Source organism: Hippoglossus hippoglossus, chromosome 24, assembly GCF_009819705.1.
Source record: "Hippoglossus hippoglossus isolate fHipHip1 chromosome 24, fHipHip1.pri, whole genome shotgun sequence".
Classification (NCBI taxonomy): Eukaryota; Metazoa; Chordata; class Actinopteri; order Pleuronectiformes; family Pleuronectidae; genus Hippoglossus; species Hippoglossus hippoglossus.
Genome location: NC_047174.1, coordinates 310,166 through 318,971, shown reverse-complemented (window position 1 = coordinate 318,971; position 8,806 = coordinate 310,166). Strand labels below are relative to the sequence as shown.

Sequence of the window (8,806 nt, the reverse complement as noted above, 5' to 3'; positions counted from 1 at the left end):
GAGGAAAACATTATCCAATATATGAAAAACCAGCTGAAGAGATTCCAGAGGGCTCTGAGTCCCGACTGCTCAGAATACACGTACTTAGAGAGCCACTCTGAGGATGAGGGGATGATGTACGAAGACGATGACGAGCAGAGGAGGAGATGCAGAAAGGCCTTTCTGAGGATTACAGTGCACTTCCTCAGAAGAATGAAGCTAAATGAACTGGCTAACTCTCTAAAAAACAGTAAGACACTTTCAAGAGTTGTTTCACCTTTGACCAAACAAATCATGGCTGAGGCCCCGGTGAGAAGTATTCTGGTTACTATCAACTTCCTGACTTGCTCAGCTTGGTGTTTGCTTGTGATGGACAAAATCTACCATTTAATAATCATCCAACCGAATGTCTACAGGTATTGTATCATTACTTGATATGAGCCAATGACCTGCTTTTGGTGTTGTAATTACTGAATTAGTTTTTTCCCTGATAGCCAAACATAACTGTTTATTATTAATCATTTTACTTGACTCTTCTCTCATTGGTTTAATTTGTTCTTTACTCAGGAACAAGAGCTGGAGTGTGTCAGCGGAAACTCAAGTCTAACTTGAAGGAGAAGTTCCAGTGTGTGTTCGAGGGGATCACTAGAGCAGGAAACCCAACCTTTCTGGATCAGATCTACACAGAGCTCTACATCACAGAGGGAGGCACTGGAGAGGTCAATAATGAACATGAGGTCAGACAGATTGAAACAGCATCCTGGAAACCAGACAGACCAGAAACAACCATCAGACAAGAAGACATCTTTAAAGCCACATCTGGAAGAGACGGACCAATCAGGACAGTTCTGACAAAGGGAGTGGCCGGCATTGGGAAAACCGTCCTAACACAGAAGTTCACCCTGGACTGGGCTGAAGACAGAGCCAACCCCGACATACAGTTCACATTTCCATTCACTTTCAGAGAGCTGAATGTGCTGAAGGAGAAGAAGTACAGCTTGGTGGAGCTCGTCCATCACTTCTTCACTGAAACCAAAGAAGCAGGAATCTGCAGGTTTGAAGAGTTCCAGGTCGTCTTCATCTTCGACGGTCTGGACGAGTGTCGACTTCCTCTGGACTTCCACAACACAGAGACCCTGACCGACATCACAGCGTCCACCTCAGTGGACGTGCTGCTGACGAACCTCATCAGGGGGAAACTGCTGCCCTCTGCTCGCCTCTGGATAACCACACGACCTGCGGCAGCCAATCAGATCCCTCCTGAGTGTGTGGACAGGGTGACGGAGGTCAGAGGGTTCACTGACCCTCAGAAGAAGGAGTACTTCAGGAAGAGGTTCAGCGACGAAGAACAGGCCAACACGATCATCTCTCACATCCAGACGTCACGAAGCCTCCACATCATGTGCCACATCCCGGTCTTCTGCTGGATCACTGCTACAGTTCTGAAGGACGTGTTGAAAACCAGAGAGGGGGGGGGAGCTGCCCAAGACCCTGACGGAGATGTACATCCACTTCCTGGTGGTTCAGTCCAAACTGAAGAAGCTCAGGTACGACAGAGGAGCTGAGGCAGATCCACTCTGGAGTCGACAGAACAGGAAGATGATTGAGTCTCTGGGAAAACTGGCTTTTGAGCAGCTGCAGAAAGGAAACCTGATCTTCTATGAATCCGACCTGACAGAGTGTGACATCGATATCAGAGCCGCCTCCGTTTACTCAGGAGTGTTCACGCAGATCTTTAAAGAGGAGAAAGGCCTGTACCAGGACAAGGTGTTCTGCTTCGTCCACCTGAGCGTCCAGGAGTTTCTGGCTGCTCTTCACGTCCATCTGACCTTCATCAACTCTGGAGTCAATCTGATGTCCAAACAACAAGCAGCTTCACGGTTACCCAGAGTCTTTAAAGACAGAGTTAAACTAAACGTTCTCTATCAGAGTGCAGTGGACAAGGCCTTACAGAGTCCAAATGGACACCTGGACTTGTTCCTCCGTTTCCTCCTGGGTCTTTCAGTGCAGACCAATCAGAAACATCTACAAGGCCTGTTGACACAGACAGGAAGTAACGGACAGATAAAAACAGAAAAACAGTCCATTACATCAAGGAGAAGATCAGTCAGGATCGTCTGTGGAGAGAAGCATCAACCTGTTCCACTGTCTGAATGAACTGAGTGAACCGTTCTCTAGAGGAGGAGATCCAACAGTCCCTGAAATCAGGACGTCTCTCCACAGAGAAACTGTCTCCTGCTCAGTGGTCAGCTCTGAACTTCATCTTACTGTCATCAGGAAAAGATCTGGAGGTGTTTGACCTGAAGAAATACTCTGGTTCAGAGGAGGCTCTTCTCAGGCTGCTGCCGGTGGTCAAAGCCTCCAACAAAGCTCTGTAGGTGGATGAATACAATGATGTTACAACAATGTGATATTTAACTTTGTCCCAACTAAAACATGTTCTTCATCACATATTCTTCTTCAGGCTGAGCGGCTGGTAACCGTCTCAGAGAGAAGTTGTAAAGCTCTGTCCTCAGTCCTCAGCTCTACGTCCTGCAGACTGACAGAACTGGACCTGAGTAACAATGACCTGCAGGATTCAGGAGTGAAGCTGCTGTCTGCAGGACTGAAGAGTCCACACTGCAAACTGGAAACTCTCAGGTCAGGAAACTAGAGGCTTTTCAAAAAATTATCATTTATTTTAAAGTTTCATGTAAAAAAGGTAGTGGACCGAAGAAGTATTTTAATAATAGTAGACATATTGACACAGTGGCCATTTTCCCTTCGTGCTCAGTGTGGGAAGCTCGATTGATGAAGGATTCAATTTATTTTTATTTCTTCCAAATGAAGTGTCTGCTGAGTTGTATCTGGTATCATTGTGAGGAAACGTTTTTCGTCTGTGTTCAGTCTGTCAGGTTGTCTGATCACAGACGAAAGCTGTGCCTCTCTAGCTTCTGCTCTGAGTGCCAACCACCTCCATCTGAGAGAACTGGACCTGAACAACAACAACCTGCAGGATTCAGGAGTGAAGCTACTGTCCGCTGGACTGGACGACCAGTACTGGAGACTGGACAGTCTTAAGTATGCACAGACACCTTCAGCTCACACACAATTTCTTTGTCACACTAATTACCTGAAGTTGTCTGAAACAAAAAACTGTATCCAAACGTTCAGGCTGTTACTCTCCTGGTAAACAGAGTTACTCTCCTGGTAAAGAGAGTTACTCTACTGGTAAAGAGAGTTACTCTACTGGTAAACAGAGTTACTCTACTGGTAAAGAGAGTTACTCTACTGGTAAAGAGAGTTACTCTCCTGGTAAACAGAGTTACTCTACTGGTAAACAGAGTTACTCTACTGGTAAAGAGAGTTACTCTACTGGTAAAGAGAGTTACTCTACTGGTAAACAGAGTTACTCTACTGGTAAAGAGAGTTACTCTACTGGTAAACAGAGTTACTCTACTGGTAAACAGAGTTTACTCTACTGGTAAAGAGAGTACTCTACTGGTAAACAGAGTTACTCTCCTGGTAAACAGAGTTACTCTACTGGTAAGAGAGTTACTCTACTGGTAAAGAGAGTTACTCTCCTGGTAAAGAGAGTTACTCTACTGGTAAACAGAGTTACTCTACTGGTAAAGGGAGTTACTCTACTGGTAAAGAGAGTTACTCTCCTCATAAAGAGAGTTTACTCTACTGGTAAAGAGAGTTTACTCTACTGGTAAAGAGAGTTACTCTACTGGTAAACAGAGTTACTCTCCTGGTAAACAGAGTTACTCTACTGGTAAAGAGAGTTACTCTACTGGTAAACAGAGTTACTCTACTGGTAAAGAAAGTTACTCTCCTGGTAAACAGAGTTACTCTCCTGGTAAACAGAGTTACTCTCCTGGTAAACAGAGTTACTCTACTGGTAAGAGAGTTACTCTACTGGTAAACAGAGTTACTCTACTGGTAAACAGAGTTACCTCTCCTGGTAAACAGAGTTACTCTACTGGTAAAGAGAGTTACTCTCTGGTAAAGAGAGTTACTCTACTGGTAAACAGAGTTACTCTACTGGTAAAGAGAGTTACTCTCCTGGTAAACAGAGTTACTCTACTGGTAAACAGAGTTACTCTACTGGTAAAGGGAGTTACTCTCCTGGTAAACAGAGTTACTCTACTGGTAAAGGGAGTTACTCTACTGGTAAAGAGAGTTACTCTCCTCATAAAGAGAGTTACTCTACTGGTAAAGAAAGTTACTCTACTGGTAAACAGAGTTACTCTCCTGGTAAAGGGAGTTACTCTACTGGTAAACAGAGTTACTCTCCTGGTAAACAGAGTTACTCTCCTGGTAAACAGAGTTACTCTCCTGGTAAAGAGAGTTACTCTCCTGGTAAACAGAGTTACTCTCCTGGTAAACAGAGTTACTCTACTGGTAAACAGAGTTACTCTACTGGTAAACAGAGTTACTCTCCTGGTAAACAGAGTTACTCTACTGGTAAACAGAGTTACTCTCCTGGTAAACAGAGTTACTCTACTGGTAAATAGAGTTACTCTCCTGGTAAACAGAGTTACTCTACTGGTAAAGAGAGTTACTCTCCTGGTAAAGAGAGTTACTCTACTGGTAAACAGAGTTACTCTCCTGGTAAACAGAGTTACTCTACTGGTAAAGGGAGTTACTCTCCTGGTAAAGAGAGTTACTCTACTGGTAAAGAGAGTTACTCTACTGTAAAGAGAGTTACTCTCCTGGTAAACAGAGTTACTCTCCTGGTAAACAGAGTTACTCTACTGGTAAAGAGAGTTACTCTACTGGTAAACAGAGTTACTCTACTGGTAAAGGAGTTACTCTCCTGGTAAACAGAGTTACTCTCCTGGTAAAGAGAGTTACTCTACCTGTAAAGAGAGTTACTCTCCTGGTAAACAGAGTTACTCTACTGGTAAAGAGAGTTACTCTACTGTAAAGAGAGTTACTCTCCTGGTATAGAGGGAGTTACTCTCCTGGTATATAGGGAGTTACTCTCCTGTATAGAGAGAGTTAATCTCCTGGTATAGAGGGAGTTACTCTCCCTGTATAGAGAGAGTTACTCTCCTGGTATAGAGGGAGTTACTCTCCTGGTATAGAGAGAGTTACTCTCCTGGTATAGAGGGAGTTACTCTCCTGGTATAGAGGGAGTTACTCTCCTGGTATAGAGGGAGTTACTCTCCTGGTATAGAGGGAGTTACTCTCCTGGTATAGCGGAGTTACTCTCCTGGTATAGAGAGTTACTCTCCTGGTATAGAGGGAGTTACTCTCCTGGTATAGAGGGAGTTACTCTCCTGGTATAGAGAGTTACCTCTCCTGGTATAGAGGGAGTTACTCTCCTGGTATAGAGAGGAGTTACTCTCCTGGTATAGAGAGTTACTCTCCTGGTATAGAGGGAGTTACTCTCCTGTATAGAGGGAGTTACTCTCCTGGTATAGAGGGAGTTACTCTCCTGGTATAGAGGGAGTTACTCTCCTGGTATAGAGAGAGTTTACTCTCCTGGTATAGAGGAGTTACTCTCCTGGTATAGAGGGGAGTTACTCTCCTGGTATAGAGAGTTACTCTCCTGTATAGAGGGAGTTACTCTCCTGGTATAGAGGGAGTTACTCTCCTGGTATAGAGAGTTACTCTCCTGGTATAGAGGGAGTTACTCTCCTGGTATAGAGAGTTACTCTCCTGGTATAGAGAGTTACTCTCCTGGTATAGAGGGAGTTACTCTCCTGGTATAGAGAGTTACTCTCCTGGTATAGAGGGAGTTACTCTCCTGGTATAGAGGGAGTTACTCTCCTGGTATAGAGGGAGTTACTCTCCTGGTACAGAGGGAGTTACTCTCCTGGTATAGAGAGAGTTACTCTCCTGGTATAGAGGGAGTTACTCTCCTGGTATAGAGAGAGTTACTCTCCTGGTATAGAGGGAGTTACTCTCCTGGTATAGAGGGAGTTACTCTCCTGTATAGAGAGAGTTACTCTCCTGGTATAGAGGGAGTTACTCTCCTGGTATAGAGAGTTACTCTCCTGGTATAGAGGGAGTTACTCTCCTGGTATAGAGGGAGTTACTCTCCTGGTATAGAGAGTTACTCTCCTGGTATAGAGGGAGTTACTCTCCTGGTATAGAGAGTTACTCTGTATAGAGGGAGTTACTCTCCTGGTATAGAGGGAGTTACTCTCCTGGTATAGAGGGAGTTACTCTCCTGTATAGAGGGAGTTACTCTCCTGGTATAGAGGAGTTACTCTCCTGGTATAGAGAGTTACTCTCCTGTATAGAGGGGAGTTACTCTTGGTATAGAGGGAGTTACTCTCCTGGTATAGAGGGAGTTACTCTCCTGGTATAGAGGGAGTTACTCTCCTGGTATAGAGGGAGTTACTCTCCTGGTATAGAGGGAGTTACTCTCCTGGTATAGAGGGAGTTACTCTCCTGGTATAGAGAGTTACTCTCCTGGTATAGAGGGAGTTACTCTCCTGGTATAGAGAGTTACTCTCCTGGTATAGAGGGAGTTACTCTCCTGGTATAGAGGGAGTTACTCTCCTGGTATAGAGGGAGTTACTCTCCTGTATAGAGGGAGTTACTCTCCTGGTATAGAGGGAGTTACTCTCCTGGTATAGAGAGTTACTCTCCTGTATAGAGGGAGTTACTCTCCTGGTATAGAGGGAGTTACTCTCCTGGTATAGAGGGAGTTACTCTCCTGGTATAGAGGGAGTTACTCTCCAGCACAGAAAACCCTGAAGCTCCTGAAGCACCTCATCTGTTGTCTGGACAATACTTCCTCATCACTAACTATGTTTACATGAACACCAACATTTTCAGATTAACCAGATTAATTAATAATTAATTAATTGAAAAAGTCAAATTCACTTTGAGTCACATTCCAGAACGTTACAAAAATGGTTTAATGCTGCAGCCTCTGACTCCAACAAGAAATGTAGACGAAGGAGTAGAGTAAGAACTCTTGTTGTGATGGAAGTCATTCAAAAGTGAACGTTGTTAAATTGTTTCCGTTGTTAAAAAGAAGACGCTGGTCTGACTCTGTTTTCTCCTCCAGGGTGGACAATGGTGGAGAGCAGATGCTGACTCCTGGTCTGAGGAAATGTAAGCGTACATCAGTTTGATTCTGTCATTTCCTGTTTGATAAGTAGCTTTGACATTAAGACACAGGCCACCACCAGAAAACATAGTTGACAATGAGTAACAAGTGTTTATTTCTGGTCGTCAGTGGTAACGTTAGGAACACGGCTGCTGCTTTCGTCCTAAGAAACAACCAGAAGAATCATGATTTGAACTAGAACCCCTGAGAAGGCAGTAAAACGGAACCTGGTTGGATTAGCAAGTCAGCAGATTCTCTTAGTCACTAATATAGTAAATGTAAAGATGAGACATTCTTTTGGAAACGATGAAAAATTTTAGCAACTGGTTTGTCAATAATTTTTTTATAGGCTTCATATGGAAAAATAAACGTACCAGAATCTGAATGTCTCTACTACACTTACCATAAAGTAAAGGAGCTTTAGAATGTCCAAATATAGTCTGGTACTATTGGGCTGCACAGCTTTGGCCTATTTTGCAAATATTTGTATTTACCAGGTTTCTGCATAAAATGTTTTGAGTTGAAGACGACTTAGTTTCATGGTGTTTGGCAGTAAGACGTTTTGGAGAGGAGTTAGAAGACAAAGGACATTCCTATGGACCCTGTATTAAAAAAAGCAAAGGATATTGATAAGGGTTATGTCTCTTGGCAAAAGATCGATCATAATGTTTAGGAAAAAGTCTAATTCGTTATATGTGTGACTTATTGACTTGGGCAACTTTTCCTTTAGAAAAAGTGACGTATATACGAAAAGGGAAACAAGAGACGTTTGAGTCCAAACCTTGATTGAGTGTTGGAGTCAAACTTACTCGAGTCAAAGTCTTTGGGTTGATGAACGTATGAGATAAAGTGTGAAGTAACGTGTGCTGCTGAGAGGAACAGGACATGTGACATCGGTTGATGGGTCGGATGGTTTGAGAGGTGATTAGATCTGACGGTGAAGCCGTGCTCCTGAGTCCAAGTTATTATTAGTTATTATTATTATCCAAGTTCATTCTTGTCAGTATGTGTCACTGGAAAACCTCAATAACACCACTCACTGATAATCGATCAACAAACATTGAAACATCAGTTTGATGATGAACTGCTTCTTTGCTCCTTCCTCCTCCAGTTTCCTGTGACCTCACTCTCGACCCAATCACCGCTCACAGGAACCTCCGACTGTCTGACGGCTACAGGAAGCTGGAGCTGGTGAACGAGCAGCAGTCGTACCCTGATGACCCAGAAAGATTCGACATCTTCTGTCAGCTGCTGTGCAGAAATGGTCTGAGCGGTCGCTGTTACTGGGAGGTGGTGTGGAGTGGACAGGTTGACATCGCGGTGACTCTCAGAGGAATCAGAAGGAAAGGTTACAGAAAGGCCTGCAGGTTCGGAGGGAACGATCAGTCCTGGTGTCTGAGCTGCTCTGATTATTGTTATTCTGTGTGGCACAACAACACAGAAACACTCGTCCCTCTCCCCGCGGCCTCCATCTCCCACAGAGTGGGAGTGTATGTGGATTGTCTTGCCGGCATCTTGTCCTTCTACCGAGTTTCCTTGGACGCACCGATACACCTCCACACCTTCAACATCAAATTCACGAATCTTTTCTACCCTGGGTTCAGGGTGTGGTTTGGTTCAGTGTCTCTGTGCTCGGAGTAAAGGAAGTCACACTGTTGCCTAAAGAACTGAACAACCACTCAAAGCACTTTACACCACGAGTCACACACAAACCATTGTGGGGGTTGGATCGCATCTTTGCCAAGGACACGGACATGTGGACTGTACCAACCG

General features: G+C 44.2%; 1 pseudogene; it reads left to right on the top strand.

Moving 5' to 3' along the window:
- Nucleotides 1-8,806, top strand: LOC117758706 (annotated as a pseudogene).